We start from the raw sequence: 16,777 nt of genomic DNA, 5'->3' as shown, positions 1-16,777 counted from the left end.
ATTGTTCATAATAGTTTTTGATAATCATTTGTATTTCTGTGGTATCAGTTGTTATTTCTCCTCTTTCATTTCTGATATTGTTAATTTGGGTCCTCTCCCTTTTTTTCTTGATGAGTCTGCTTAAAGGTTTGTCCACTTTATGAATCTTTTCAAAGAACCAGCTTCTGGATTGGTTGATCCTCTGAATTGTTCTTTTTGTCTCTATGTCATTCAGTTCTGCTCTCATCTTGACTATTTCCTTCCTTCTACTTGCTCCGGGATTTATTTGTTGTTGTTTCTCCAGTTCTTCAAGTTGTAGTGTTAGGTCTTTTATTTGAAATGTTCCTATCTTTTTAAGGTAAGCCTGTATTGCTATGAACTTCCCTCTCAGGACCGCCTTTGCTGTGTCCCATAGGTTTTGGACAGTTGTCTGTTCATTTTCATTTGTTTCCAGAAATTTTTTGATTTCTTCTCTTATCTCATTATTGACCCATTCATTGTTTAATAGTGTACTGTTCAGTCTCCATGAGTTTCCAAGTTTTTGAAGTTTCTCTTTGAGTTTAATTTCGAGTTTCAAGGCCTTGTGGTCTGAGAAAAAGTTTGGTATTATTTCAATTTTCCTGAATTTACTGAGGCTTGCTTTGTGTCCTATCATGTGGTCTATCTTTGAAAAACTGCCATGAGCATTTGAAAAGAATGTGTATTTTTCTTCTTTGGGATGTAAGATTCTATATATGTCAGTTAAGTCTCTTTGATTCAGTGTGTCATTCAGCGCCACGATATGTTTATTAATGTTTTGTTTGGAAGATCTGTCCATTTTTGACAGTGGGGTGTTGAAATCCCCTACTATCAGTGTGTTGCTATCTATATAATTTTTGAAGTCATCCAACAATTTCCTTATAAACTTGGGTGCTCCTATATTGGGAGCATATAAGTTTACAATGTTGATGTCTTCTTGATAGATTCTTCCTTTAAGTATGATAAAGTGCCCCTCTGGGTCTCTCTTTATGGCCTTTGCTTTGAAATCTACTTTGTCTGATACAAGTATGGCAACGCCAGCCTTTTTTTCATGTCCATTTGCTTGGAATATTATTTTCCATCCCTTTACTTTCAATCTGTGTAGGTCTTTTGCTCTGAGGTGGGTCTCTTGTAGGCAGCATATGTGTGGGTCATGTTTTCTTATCCATTCAGCTACCCTGTGTCTTTTGATTGGGGCATTTAATCCATTCACATTGAGAGATATTACTGATAGAAACTTACTCATCTTTTCTCTTTGTACTTGTGTTCCTCTCTGTCTCATTCTTTTCCTTCATCTGCTTAAACCAGTCCCCTTAGCATATCTTGGAGTGCTGGTTTGGTAGAGATGTATTCTTTTAGCTTTCTTTTGTCTGGGAAACTCCGTATTTCTCCTTCTATTTTAATGGAGAGCCTAGCTGGGTAGAGCAGCCTTGGCTGTAGGCCCTTGCTTTTCATGGCTTGGAATATTTGTTGCCATTCCCTTCTGGCTTGTAGTGTTTCTGTTGAGAAGTCAGCTCCTAGGCGTATCGGGGCCCCCTTGTATGTTACTTTCTCCTTCTCCCTTGCTGCCTTGAGGATTCTCTCTTTGTCTTTGACATTTGCCATTTTAATGATGATGTGTCTTGGAGTGGACCTCCTTGGGTCCTTCTTGAGTGGGGTCCTCTGTGCCTCCTGGATCCATGAGAGCCTTTCTCTCCTCAAATTAGGGAAATTTTCCATCATTACTTTTTCGAGGAGGTTCTCTATTCCTTGCTCCTCTTCTTCTCCTTCTGGTATCCCTATTATACGGATATTATTGCGTTTCAGGTTGTCCTGCATTTCCCTAAATGCTTCTTCATTCTTTTTGAGCCGTTTTTTCCATTTCTTGTTCTTTCTGGGAGCTTTTTTCTACCTTGTCCTCCATCTCACTGATTCGATCCTCAGCTTCATCCAGCCTGCTTTGGATTCCTTCTACTGTGTTCTTCAATTCAGAAATAGTATTCTTCATATCCTCTTGTGTCTTCTTGATAGTTTCTATGTCCTTTTCCAGGCTGATATAGTTTGCTGTAAAATCCTGATAGTTTCTCTGCAGTTTCTCATAGTTATCTTTGAGCTGGCTGAGCTCATTGAGCTTCCTTAACCATTGTTTTAAATTCCATATCTGATAGTTCCCTTGCCTCTATTTCATTGAGCTCTCTCTGTGGGGAGTCCCCTTTTCCACTCATTTGGGGGGAACTTCTTTTTCTTCCCATTTTTGTGAGAGTCTGTTAAGTATTTTTGTCCTTTACTTTTCTTTCTGGGCTTGCCTCTGATGATGTCAGTTGTTGACCCTATACAGCCTTGGGTTGTTTGTTTGAGCCTTTCAGGAGTCTAATGCCTGTGTCTGACTCTTGCTTGGAGCAGCTCTGTGAGCCCTTCGGTCAGGGCTGGGCTATTTTTTGGGATCTCTCTGCGCTCTCAGGAGAGCTCCTTGAGCGCGTTCCCAGCGCGGCAGGGTCCACCACCTGCCTGGGCTCGCATGTGTTTGCCCCAGACCAGGGGGCTTATTCGCGACCTCCCGTGCTCATCTGGCCTCCCTGGCACGCGAGCTTCGCGGCACTGGTCAGTTTAGGGCCTTCTATTGTGTGTTTTCCCCGCTTTTGGCTCTTTGGGTGCGTTGCTTGCCCTCGCCAAATGGGGACTACGGAAATGGGAGGAAATCAGCTCTAGGACTCTCCGGTTAATCCTGTTTCTGGTCTCTCCTCCAGGGACTCTGGGCAGCTCTACTTATTTTGTGGGCTGCTCCGCAATCGCGGCGGGTAGGTCAATTTACGCCTGCCCTTGCCCTTCTGTGCAATCCCTCGCAGGCCGTATGGGTGCCAGTCTGTGTGAGGCCTTGCCGGCAGGTGCAAGCGTTCGCCAGCCCGTATGGGTCACACACACGCTCGCCAACCCTCGCCAGTCACTCGGCGCAAGTGTGCGCGCCTGCTCTGGGTGTTTTGGGGGTTTCTATGTTTGCTTTTCGGCTTTTGGCTCTTTGGGGGTGTGGCCTTTTCCCGCGCAATGGAGACTTCGGCAAGGAGAAGGAGTCAGGACTCCCCGGTTCCTCCTCCCGTTCTTTCCCCAGTGCCTCCGTTTCTAGTCTCCCCTTAGGGGCCTCTGGGCAGTTCTGTGACCCCTTCGGCCAGGGATCCAACCCCTGTGCGGACTGCGTTTCAATCGCAGGCAGTCTGGTTCATGCGCGCCCCGCTTCTGCCTCTTTGGGGTCGCGCCTTTCCAGCTCACAATGGAGACTACCGAACGGGGAGGGAGTCGGGACTCCCCGGTTCCTCCTCCCGTTCTTTCCCCAATGCCTCCGTCTCCAGTCTCTCCTCAAGGCTCTCCCAGCCAGTCTGCACTCAGCCCCGTAGCTCACAGGCGTACAAGCTGTGTGCGGAGCGCACAAAAGGCAGGTTAATTGATTCCCTTATGCCTGAGCGAGATGGTAGCTGGAGAGTGGGAAGTGCGTTATCACCCGGGCTCCACCGGCTGCAGTCTCAGTTCTCTTCACAAAGTTTTCCTCACCAGTCTTTTCCCAGGCACCAGCCCACCCTGCTGCAGCCTGTACCCAGCGATCAAGGAGGGTGGCTGCCGCTGCAACTTTTGCATTTGCCCTTTAAATGTCTTTTTGCATCCCCAGCCACCTGTCTCTGGCAGAGAGTGACCCTAAGCTTTTTGGGGTTGCGTTTTGTCTGTATTTTCTCGGCTTTAGCTGCTGTAGTTTAGGGGTTCCTGTTTATGATTCAGACCCCGTTCTTCTGGGGGGACGCTAACTGGCCGTTTCAATGTCCCTCTGGTGCCAGTGCCCGTGCGCACCCAGACCACCCTCTCGAGCCTCCACCGCAATTCTCACCCGTTGGGATGTGCGAGAGTCGAATCCACTGTCCGCGGCACTAAGGCTCCTCTCCCACTATCGCTCCACTGCTTTCCACGTGATTACTCCATTATTTAGTTGCAATTCCAGTTTGGTTTTGGGAGGAGGTCAGCGTGACTCCCTTTCACTCCTCTGCCATCTTTTTCACCTCCACCCCCTGGCTTATTTAACTTAGCATAATGCTCTCCAGTTTGATCCATGCTGTAATGAAGGGTAGTAGCACTTTCTTTCTTTCTGCTGCGAAGTATTCCATTATGTAAATATACCATACTTTTTTAATCCACTCATTTACTGATGGACACTTAGGTTGCTTCCAGCACTTGGCTATTGTCAATTGTGCTGCTATGAACATTGGGGTGCATAGGTTCTTTTGAATTGGTGTTTTGGGATTCGTAGGGTATAGTCCAGGCAGTGGAATTGCTGGGTCAAAAGGCAGTTCCATTTTTAGATTTTGAAGAAGTTCCAAACTGTTTTCCAAGGTGGCTGCACCAGTCTGCATTCCCACCAAAAGTGTACTAGGGTTCCCTTTTCTCCACAACCTCGCCAGCACTTGTTTGTTGGTTTGTTTATGATGGCCACTCTGACCGGTGTGAAGTGGTATCTCACTGTGGTTTTAATTTGCATCTCTCTGATGGCTAGTGATGATGAGCATCCTTTCCTATGTCTCTGGGCCGTGTGTATGTCCTGTTTGGAGAAGTGTCTGCACAGGTCCTTTGCCCATTTTTTCTTTTTTTTTTTTTAATTAATTTATTTACTTTTTAAATACATTTGTCTCTGCCTTCCCCCCCCTCTTTCCCTTGCCCCCTCCCACCTTCCCTCCCTCAGCTCTTCCCCTTTGGTTTTGTCCATGAGTCCTTGCTATATGTTCCTTGACTTTCCCCTTCCCTTCCCTTTCCCTGCCCCCCCCTTCTCTCTTGTCTCTGTTGATTTCTTTTCCTTTCAGTGTTGCTGGTCTTCTTTTCCTTGCATCTTTGTATTGTTGGTTAGGTTCCGCTTATAGGTGAGATCATATGGTATTTGTCTTTCGCCCCCTGGCTTATTTCGCTTAGTATGATGCTCTCCAGTTCCATCCATGCTGTTGCGAAGTTTAGTACTTCTTTTTTTCTTTCTGCTGCATAGTATTCCATTGTGTATATGTACCATAATTTTTTGATCCAATCATCTACTGATGGGCATTTAGGTTGCTTCCAACACTTGGCTATTGTCAATTGTGCTGCTATGAACATGGGGGTGCATAGGTTCTTTTGTATTGGCGTTTTGGTGTTCTCAGGGTATAGTCCCAGCAGGGGAATCGCTGGATCAAAAGGCAGTTCCATTTTCAGCTTTCTGAGGAAATTCCACACTGCTTTCCATAGTGGCTGCACCAGTCTGCATTCCCACCAACAGTGGACTAGAGTTCCCTTTTCTCCACAGCCTCGCCAGCACCTGTTGTTTGTGGATCTGTTTCTGATGGCCATTCTGACCGGTGTGAGGTGGTACCTCATGGTGGTTTTGATCTGCATTTCTCTAATGGCTAGTGATGCAGAGCATCCTTTCAAATGCCTCTGGGCCCTCTGTATCTCCTCCTTAGAAAAGCATCTGCCCAGGTCCTTTGCCCATTTTTTGATTGGATCCTTTGTCTTCTTGGAGTCAAGTCGAGTGAGTTCTTTGTATATCTTGGAGATCAAACCTCTATCTGATGTATCATTAGCAAATATATTTTCCCAAATGGTTGGCTCCCTTTTCATTTTGCTGATGTTTTCTTTAGCCGTGCAGAAGCTTCTTATTTTGATGAGGTCCCACTTGTTTATTCTTTCCTTTATGTCCCTTGCTTTAGGAGACATATCAGTGAAAAAATTGCTGCGTGTGATATCTGAGAGTTTCCTGCCAATGTTCTCCTCTAGGACTTTGATGGTGTTGCGACTTATATTTAAGTCTTTTATGCCCATTTTTTCTTTGGATTGTTTGTCTTCCTGGAGTGGAGTCACGTGAGTTCTTTATATATTTTGGAGATCAAACGTCTGTCTAAGGTATCATTGGCAAATATATTTTCCCATATGGTCGGTTCCCCTTTCATTTTGCTGAAGTTTTCTTTAGTCATGCAGAGGCTTCTTTTTTTGATGAGGTCCCATTTGTATATTTTTTTCCTTTATGTGCCTTGCTCTGGGGGACATATCGGTGAAAATATTTCTGTGTGGGATATCTGAGAGTTCCCTGCCTATGTTCTCCTCTAGGACTTTTATGGTGTTGCAAGTTATATTTAAGTCTTTTATCCATCTTGAGTTTATTTTTGTGTATGGTGTCAGTTGGTGGTTGAATTTCAATTTTTTGCATGTAGCTGTCCAGCTCTCCCAACACCATTTGTTGAAGAGCCTGTTTTTTCTCCATTTTATGCTTTGCACTCTTTGTCAAATAGTAATTGACCATAGAGACATGGGTTTATTTCTGGGCTCTCTATTCTGTTCCATTGATCTATATGTCTGTTCTTATGCCATTACCAGACTGTTTTGATTACAGTGGCCTTGTAATATGGTTTGATGTCTGGTATTGTGATCCCTTCTCATTTGTTTTTCTTTCTCAAAATTGCTGTGACTATTTGGGGTCATTTATGGTTCCATATAAATTTTTGAAATGTTTGTTATATGTCTGTAAAATACATCACTGGTATTTTGATAAGGATTGAGTTGAATCTATAAATTGCTTCGGGTTGTATGGTAATTTTGATGATGTTAATTCTTACAATCCAGCAACATGGTATATGCTTCCATTTATTTGTGTCTTCCTTAATTTCTTTCTTCAGTGTTGTACAGTTTTTTGCATACAGATCTTTTACCTCCTTGGTTAAGTTTATTACTTAGATACTTTATATTTCTTGTTGCTATAGCAAAGGGGATTTTTTTCCGGATTTCTGATTCCGATTTTTCACTTTTTTGTATAGTAAAATGCCTTCGATTTCTGAATATTGACTTTGTATCCTGCTCTTTTGCCAAATTCACTTATTAGGTCGACTCATTTTTTGGTGGAGTCTATAGGGTTTTCCAAGTACACTATCATGTCATCTCCAAACAAGGAAATTTTCACTTCCTCCTTTATAATTTGGATGCCTTTTATTTCTTTTTCTTGACAGATCACTGTGGCTAGGACTTCCAATACTATGTTGAATAGAAGGGGTGAAAGCAGACATCCCTTTCTTGTTCCTGATCTTAGTGGGAAAGCTTTTAGTATTTGCCCATTGAGTATGATGTTGGCTTCAGATTTTTCATATATGGCCTTTATTATGTTGAGGTACTCCCTCTTTATTCCCACTTTGCTGAGTGTTTTCATCGTAAATGGGTGCTGTACATTAAGAAATGCTTTTTGCGCATCTTTTGATAGGATTATGTGGTTTTTGTCTTTCCTTTTGTTTATGTGATGTATTGCATTTATTGATTTGTGTACATTGATCCATCCTTGCATCCCTGGGATGAATCCCACTTGATCATGGTGGATGATCTTTTTAATGTATTTCTGGATGCGGTGTGCCAATATTTTGTTGAGGATTTTAGCATCTGTGTTCATTAGCGATATTGGCCTGTAGTTTTCTTTCTTTTTGTGTGTTTATCTGGTTTCAGGATTAGGATGATGCTGACCTCATAAAAAGAGTTTGGGAGTCTTCCATGTTCTTGGATTTTTTGGAATAGTCTGAGAAGGACATGGGTTAGCTCTTCCTTAAATGTTTTGTATAATTCTCCTGTGAAACCATCCAGTCCAGGGCTTTTGTGTGCTGGGATTTTTTTGATTACTGCTTCAATTTCACCAGCTGTTATTGGTCCGTTCAGGCTTTCTGGTGCTTCTTCATTCAGTGCTGGAAAGTTATATTTTTCTAGAAATTTGTCCAATTCATCAAAGTTTGCAAATTTTTTGGCACATAATTGTTCATAGTAATTTCTTACAATCCTTTGTATTTCAGTGGTATTACTTGTACCTTCTCCTCTTCATTTCTGATATTATTTATTTTGGTCCTCTCCCTTTTTTTCTTGATGATTCTACTTAAATGTTTGTGGATTTTGTTTATCTTTTCAAAGAACCGACTCCTGGATTGGTTGATCCTTTTAATTATTCTTTTAGTCTCTATGTCATTCACTTCTGCTCTGATCTTGATTATCTCCTTTCTTGTACTCGCTCTGGGCTTTGTTTGTTGTTGTTTCTCCAGTTCTTGAAGCTGGAGGGTTAGGTCATTTATTTGAAATGTTTCTATGTTTTTTAGTACCCTGTATTGCTATTAACTTCCCTCTCAGGAGTGCCTTCGCTGTGTCCCATAGGTTTTAGACTGTTGTGTGTTCATTTTCATTTGTTTCCAGAAACTTTCTGATTTCTTCTTTGATCTCATTGACCCATTCATTGTTTAATAGTGTACTCTTCAATCTCTATATGTTTGAACGTTTTTGAGTTTTTTCCTTCAGATTGGTTTTTAGTTTCAAGCACTTGTGTTCCCAGAAAATGCTTGTTATGATTTCAATTTTCCTGAATTTGTGGAGAAGTGTTTTGTGTCCTGTCATGTGGTCTATCTTGAATATGTTCCATGTTCATTTGAAAAGAATGTGTATTTTGCTTCTTTAGATGAAAGGTTCTATAAATGTCAGTTATGTCAATTTGATCTTATGTGTCTATCAGTTTCACAATATCCTTGTTGATGTTTGTTTGAAAGATCTCTCCATTGTGGACAGTGGTGTGTTAAAATCTCCTACTCAGTGTGTTGCTGTCTATATCTTTCTTGAGGTCCTCCAAGATTTTCCTTATATATTTGAGTGTTCCTATGTTGGGTGCATATACGTTTACAATGTTTATGTCTTCTGGATTGATTGTTCCTTTGAGTGTTATAGAGTGTCCTTCTGCGTCTCTTTTCATGGCCTTTGTTTTGAAATATCTTTTGTCTGATGTAAGTATTGCTACCCAAGCTTTTTTTTTTTCCTGTCCATTTGCTTGGAATATTTTGTTTCCATCCCTTTACTTTCAGTTTGTGTAGGTCCTTTGTTTAGAGATGGGTCTCTTGTAGGCAGCACATGTGTGGCTCATGTTTTCTTATCCATTCAGCTATTCTATTTCTTTGGATTGGGGAATTTAATCAATATACATTTAAAGTTATTATTGATAGGTATTTATTCATCATTTCCCTTTGTACCTGTGATCCTCTCTATGTCAGTCTTTTTCTTCATCTTCTTAAAGAAGTCCCTTTAGGATATCTTGTAGTGCTGGTTTGGTCAAGGGGTATTCTTGTAGCGTTCTTTTGTCTGGGAAACTCCTTACTTAACCTTCCATTTTTATTGAGAACCTTGCTGGGTAGAGTAGTCTTGGCTGCAGGCCCTTGCTTTGCATTACTTGTAATATTTCTTGCCATTGCCTTCTGCCTTGTAGTGTTTCTGTCGAGAAGTCAGCTGCTAGCGGTACTGGGGCTCCTTTGTATGTTACTACCTGTTTCTCCCTTGTTGCCTTTAGGATTCTCTGTCTGATATTTGCCATTTTAATGATGATGTGTCTTGGAGTGGGCCTCATTGGGTTCTTCTTAAATAGGACCCTCTGTGTTTCTTGGACTTGTGTGACTTTTTCTCTCCTCCCATTAGGGAAGCTTTCCATCATTACTTTTTCAAACAGGTTCTCTAACCCTTGTTCCTCTTCTCCTTTTGTTATCCCTGTTTATGGATGTTATTACATTTCAGAGTGTCCTGCATTTCCCTGAAGCCTCTTCATTTTTTTAATCATTTTTAATTTTCTTGCTCTTTTTGGGAGCTTTTTTTCTACCTTGTGCTGTAGGTCACTGATTCGATCCAGTGCTTTATCGAGCCTGCTTTTGTTTCCTTCTACTGCCTTTTTCAATTCAGAAATTGTATTCTTCATTTTCTCTTGCCTCTTATTGATAGTTTCTGTGTCTTTTTTCATGCTGATATTGTTTGCAATAAGTTCGTCATAATTTCCCTTTAGTTTTTTGTAATTCTCCTTGAGGTCACTGAGCTGCTTTAGAACTGTTGTTTTGAACTCAATATCTGATAGTTTACTTGCCTCTATTTCATTTCATTCTCTTTGTCGAGATTGCTCCTCTCCCTTTGATTTGTGGGTGTTTCTTTTTCTTCCCATTATTTTGTGAGACTCTTTTTTTTGTTTGTTTGTGCATCTTAAAGTTATCTGTCTTGACTTCCTGACTTTGTGGTGTGAGCTTCTCCAGTAGGGGACCTGGTTTTTTTTTTTCTTTCTTTCTGGGTCTGCCCCTGATGATGTCAGCTGTTGACCAAGTTTTACCTTAGCCAGTTTTTAAGACACTTCCAGGAATCTACTGTCTGTTTCTGTCTCCTCCATTTGTTAATCTAGTCACTCTGCCCTCAGCAGTCAGGGTGGGGCAGAGTCCCTCCTCAGAGCAGGGCTATTGTGTCCCTTCATGCCACTGCCACTCGGGGGAGTGGTCTGCCTGAGCCAGACGGCTGCTGCCGTATGGGGGTGAGTCAGCACCGGGATCCCCCCGCTACTCCCTCAGTTCTTTCCCCAACACCTGTCTCATCAGACTTTAATCAAGCGTCTCTAGACCACTCTGCGCCCCCTTTAGCCAGGGATCTACTATCTGTGACTGCTGCTCTGTACCCAACTCCTGGGCCATTGCAACACCAGACTGGGCCCAAGCCTCCTGGGAGCTATTGTGTCCTTACATGCTGCTGTCGCTTGGGGGAGTGGTCTGCCTGAGTAAAATGGCAGCTGCAGTATGGGATGTGAGTCGGCATCTGGATCCCGCTGGCCACTTTCTTTCCCCCAAGTCTCCTTCTCCAGTTTCTTCTCAGGCTGCTCCAGCCCACTCGGCCCCCACCTCCTCTGGAGCCCATAGAAAGTGCCTGCCACTACACATTTTTGCATTGGCCCTTTAAATGACTCTTTGTGTCTCCAGCCACCTGTCTCAGGCAGAGAGCACCCTGCCGCTTTTCACAACTGGCTGTTATCTGTGTGCTTTTTGGGCTCTGGTGCTATAGGCTGGAGATTCCTACTTATGGTTTAGACCCTGCTCTTCTCAGAGGGATCCTACTGTCCATTTCAATATCTCTCTGACACTGCTGTCCGTGGGTACCTATTCCACCTTCTAGAGCCTCTACTGCACTCCTTATCAGTTAGGTTGTGCTAAAGCTGATTCCTCTGTCTGAGGTTTTAAGGCTCCTCTCTTGCTATTGTTCACTTGTTTTCTAGGTGATTTATCCACAATTCAGCTGCAATTCCACATTGGTCCTGGGAGGAGTTCAGCATGACTTCCACTCACTCCTCCGCCATCTTGAATTCCTATCTAATCTATTTTTATTTCAGATGTCAATTCATCAGCTCTATACCTGGATTTAGATGATGATCAATAAACATTCCATTGATTATTTTTAAAAAAGAAGGCCACTGGAGGGGAATGATACTGTATATACTGAGGGCAAGCCAAATTATGATTCATCTGGCTTGGGTTTGTTTTGGGGATTTTTGGAGTCCATTCCTAATCACAGTGTCCAGACAGAGCATTAGAAAACTGTCTTTAGGGGTGTTACAGAATCAACCAATTTGGGAGCCAAGATACTGTTAGAGAAACAATTCTCTCACCCCTGGGGTCTCTCTGTCTTAGGTTCATCTTTGCCTGCCGGTATGAACTGTGGTTTCTCAGTGCCAGAATTTGGTAAAAAGCAAAGGAACTCTTTACTCAAAAAGTATATGAGTTTGGAGTAATGGCAGAATGTTGCTGTTAGATCCCAAAGTCCCTTTAAAACACCACAAACGCGCACACAGTCCTGCCTTCCCTTGCCAGTCTAGGCCAGTCAGGGCTACCGTATCTCAGGAAAAGAACAAGAAGTCCGTAGCTTAGTTAGACTCCTGGTTCCACCCAGAAATCTGTGTTTGGCTGGGCAGGCCTCCCACAGTTCCCAGTACCATCAGCTGTGTCTCGATGAACTCCAGTTCTTAATACAAAACCACTTGTTAATTTACCCATTTTAAGTGTATAATTTAATGATCTTTAGTATATTCAGGGTTATGCGACCATCATTAAAAATCCAATTTTATAACATTTTCATTACCCCCAAAATAAATAAACTCTGATCCCCTTAGACATGATCTCCCAATCTCCCCACTCTTCCCAGAACTAGGCAGCCATTAATCAACTATCACTATAGATTTACGTATTCTGAATATTTCTTATGAGTGGGGTCATGAAAAAATATATCCTTTTGCATTTGTCCTCTTTCACTTAGCATAATGTTTTCAAGGTTCACCCATGTTGTAGCATACATCGTTACTTCATTCCTTTTTATGACTGCATAGTATGTCATTGTATTGCTATGCCACATTTTTTTTTACCTATTCATGAGTTGATGGAATTTGTGTTGTTTCCATTATTTGGCTATTGTCAATAATGCTGGTATAAGCATTCATGTACAGGTTTGTGTGTGGGCATATGTGTTCATTACTCTTGGTTATATTAGGAGTATATACTTGGATCATATGGTAACTCTGTGTATAACTTTTGAAGAGCCTCAAGATTGTTTCCCAAATGATCACAAAATTTAAAAATTCTATCAGCAATGAGTGAGGTTTACAGTTTCTCCATAATATTGTCAATACTATCTCTTTTTAAAAGCTCTTCTAATAGCTGTGAAGTGTTATCTCATGGTTTTGCAAATACTTTATGCCACTCTCTAGGTTGTCTTTTTACTTTCATGATAGTATCATTTGCAGCACACACATTTTCTAATTCAGATAAAGCCGATTTATCTATATTTTCTTCTGTTTCTTACATCACATGTTTAAGAATCCATTGCCTAACTCAAGGTCACAAAAACTTACCCCTATGCTTTTCTCTAAGAGTTTTTCATTTTCAGCCTTTATATATAGCTCTGTAATCCATTTTTAGTTAATTGTTGTATATGATGTGAAGTCAGCGTTCAACTTTATTCTTTTGCATGTGGATATCCAGTTGTCCAAGCACAATTTGTTGAAAAGATTGTTCTTTCTCCATTGCATGATTCTGGCACCTTTGTTAATAATCAACTGATGATAAATATAGTAGTTGATTTTAGGATACTCAATTCTGTTCCATTGCTCTATATACCTGCCCTTTATGCCAAGTCCACATTGTCGTGATTCCTGTAGCTTTGTAGTAAGTTTTGAAGTTGGAAAGTGGGAGTTTTCCAATTCTGTTCTCTTTCAAGATTGTTTTGGTTAGTCTGGGTCTCTTGTATTTCCATATGAATTTTAGAATCAGGATGTCAGTTCCTTTAAAAAAAAATCCAGCTTGGGTTTTAAAAGCAATTACACTGACTCTGTAGAGTTACTGGTTTTTAAAAGGCACAAACCTCACTTACAATGTAACCCCCATGAGGGGTGGCTCCATATCCAATTTCCACATACCCTTTCTCACCAGTAATACAACTTCAAAATTAAAACCTTTTTTTTTTTTTACAGCTACCTTTCTATTTCTGAAGTTGCCAGAATCCCTATGGTACAAATATGTAATATAAGACAACCAAAATGAAGTGCCCCAGTTTATTGACCAGCACGGCTCTTATATTTGATTAGGATTATTCCTATTTAAGTGAAGAAGCCAAGGTACAAAGTTGAACGAAAAAATTACCTAAGTCAAAGATGGTTTCCTTTCATTCAGTCCCATCCTAGGAGTGTGTGTGTGTGTTATTGTTTGTGTATGTGCTAAGGAGCTGTGTATGTTAGTCTCTGCACTCGTTTTTGTTTTAATCCTGTATACAGATGTGTGCATATCCATGTGTGCATGCAAGTATGCATGTGTATGTTGTTTTTGTGTTTTCACAAAAACAATTTGCCTCTTGTTTCTTAAGCTGTAGATCCATATGGTCTCCATAGTTTGACTTATCTGTGTGCACTGTTCTAATTGCCTGTGCTGCCAACATTGCAATGCTGGTTTATTGCCTTTTGTCCTTTCTTCCCACATTTTACTACCAAAGTGTCAGTCATTCTATAGAGCCTTTTTAATTCCCTCATACCCCATGACTCAGATAGTGAAAAAAGTGCCAGGTCAACTGTTTCCTAATTACAGATGGAACAGTGTTTACCATTCTAGACCATGACACACACTTCTTATGGAGAAGTGAACCCAGTCCTTAAGACTAAAGTGAATTCAATCAGGATTTTAATTAGAAAGCTGGTTTTGTATATTTCCTCTAGCTTTTTAAAATAAATTCTCCCTGCCTTCCTTCTTTTCCTTTCTTCATTTCTACCATTAGTATGATGATCTGACATGCAGAGATAGGTTGGGTTTGAAGATAAGTAATAGTTGGTAGTATTAAATCTAGACTGATGTTGAAATCAAGTAGAGAGGGGATATACCACCTTGGGGAAATATAAAAATATCAGAGGTTGGGGAGACATAGTTTGAAAAAGATTTCTTGGAGATCCCTATATGATCTTCAGTAGGTATTATGTCAGCCTGGTTGAGAATCACTGAGATAAATAAAAATGACTGCTATATCATCCATGAGCATTTTATTTTTATCAATCTAAGATGACTCACTGTAGCTTAATAAGTTCTTTGCCTTACAAAAACAAAACCAAAAAAAAAAAACCTAATGATAAAGAAAACAGAAACTTATTTAGAGCAATTTTACAGTGGCTTCCAATATTTGCAATTTTTTATATCCAGGAACCTAATGAGGTAAAGAAGTCTTGTAAATAAGGAGAAAAGGTACATACTATCCACAGTGATATTTCATAGCTTAAGCTCTAGCAGATTATGTCAGAAAGGGAACAGCACTCTTTGAAATGGACAAAGAGAAGAAAAGTACTTGAGGTGAGAGGTAGGTTTCTCCTAGCTTCAAAATATATTTTCCACATAATTGTGCTTATTTGAGATTCTGTATTGGTTGATGGTATCCTCTTTTAAGATACAAATATCTCATGGAAAGGTTAAGCTTTGATCATATTTTAGCATCAATTACGTTAGTCAGATATTCAGATCAATTTCTATCCGAGGTTTCTGTTCCCCAGTGGCTTACAAAGGAAGGTATAAGGAAGTTGTGTGCATCTCCTTATCTCTTCCATTACCTGTTTGATGGTATATGGGGAGGGACTTTCAAAACACTTCTGTAATAAAGAACTTAAGTGTTGGGATAGGATTAAGGTACATGATATAGATTAATTTGATTCTTAATTTGTGCTCCTCCTTTACTTTCTAAATCCTATCCAATTTACGAAACTCAAATTCCACATATCACAGAAAGCACTCCCTCTTCTTCCAGCCTATGTTGATTTTCCCCTTCTCTGAACTGCAATACTATGTACTATACCATCCAATTCAATGTTTGATTGCGTATTGTATCTCCCCTTATTTTTTAGTAAGTTTATATATGCTAAACTTATTCTCTTTTTACAAAACTGGTGATGTATGTGTACTATAAATGACGATTGGAAGGAAATGATTATAACTTCTTGAAGGCAAGGACTGTGCCTTTCTTATTCCTTTATAATTCTTTATAATTCTATAATTATAATTCCTTTATAATTCCTTTATAATAATGGCGTATAGGACAGTATATTTGAATCTAGGAAAAAATCAACTATAACTACTATTATAATGAAGATTTTATTCTATACTGTTATCTACCTTAAAACATACAACATTTGCAAGTAGATGTTATGATGGATACACTTGCAGAAATGGCTTTAGTCGCTCTGCTTAAGCTTTGCTCATGACAGTGGCAATTCTGATTGCAAGACCTTGATCCTGGCTTCTCAAAAATGAATAGTGGGAACATTTAGAAAGGCCATTCAGTAGCTTCATGAAATAGGACAGGAGCATTGAAGAAAATATAATAGCTCTCTCTTGTTTCTGAGATTGTCAAAATGTTAACTAATCTTATTGTGGTATTCATTTAACAATATATACATATTTCAAATCATCACACTATACACCATAAACTTGTATAATGTTGTATGTCAAATTTATCTCAGTAAAACTGAGGAAAAAGATCTATACCTGATAATCTCAGTTATTTCTTTGTTAAAGTTTTCTCCATAAAACATAGAGGAAAAAACAGTTATTAAGACAAAACCATTTTTTTTTTTTTTTGGACATAGACTCAAGAGGGAAAAGTGAATGCCCTTTTAGAAAGACAGAGCGGCTTTTAATTCTCCTTAGCAGTTGCTGGAACAGTAAAACATAGTAGCCATTGGCAGAGTATATGTTAAAAGGATTAATATATTTAATAATTTTCCTCTGTACTTCCTCACCCGTGTACTTCTTCCTTGTAATATCAGGTAGAATATAGTGCTGACGATTGCTTCTCTTTCCCCCAGTTGAAGTTTAAATTTATGAGTGCTGTATAACAAAATGGTGATTTTTATTCTGTCCTGGTGGTAAAACGGGATTTGCTGATGTGTAAAATGAGACAAAGATAAATAACAAACAGATGTTCTCACAAAATGTTCATTAAATTCCTGCCTAGTGGAAGATGCTAGATTACATGTGTTCAAACTCTAAATGTGTTAGAGAATAAGGAGCTTTTATACCTTAATGCTCAATTTAGAAAAGACTATATAGCTTTCTCTGTAAAAATCATAGTAATCAGTGACTTACATTTTCTTCCTCATTTCAGAGTGGCTTTCCATGACTGTTTTTAAACTTTTCTTATTGATTTTGACAGTTCCAATTATCCAAACAGATATCACCTTATTTAGAGATTATGAAGTGGGTATAAGCCTTCTGAATTGTAAGGACCAAAATAAGAGTTGTCCAATATATAGAAGTTATGACTTTTGCTTGAATCACGTAACGGACTATCTGTCATGGGGGGTATGATAAGAATTACAGGAGCATGAGGTTGGGAAGAGGGAGCAGGAACAAATATACCCTCATCTTGTTCCTTCCACTCTTCCATAAAAAGTAGAAATTATAGTGTTTTGCTTACAACAAGAACTATC

General features: G+C 40.0%; 1 protein-coding gene across 7 annotated transcripts in view; it reads left to right on the top strand.

Annotated features, from left to right (window-relative positions):
* ENOX2 (ecto-NOX disulfide-thiol exchanger 2) overlaps positions 1-16,777 on the top strand; it is a 384,343-nt gene that overhangs the window by 31,489 nt on the left and 336,077 nt on the right. The gene's annotated exons all lie outside the window — the stretch shown is intronic.

Source organism: Pteronotus mesoamericanus, unplaced genomic scaffold (assembly GCF_021234165.1).
Source record: "Pteronotus mesoamericanus isolate MK-2021 breed Mesoamerican mustached bat unplaced genomic scaffold, CSHL_Meso_final contig_40, whole genome shotgun sequence".
Lineage (NCBI taxonomy): Eukaryota > Metazoa > Chordata > Mammalia > Chiroptera > Mormoopidae > Pteronotus > Pteronotus mesoamericanus.
Note: the sequence above shows the minus strand (reverse complement) of the source record. Positions and strands in the feature narration are given on the sequence as shown.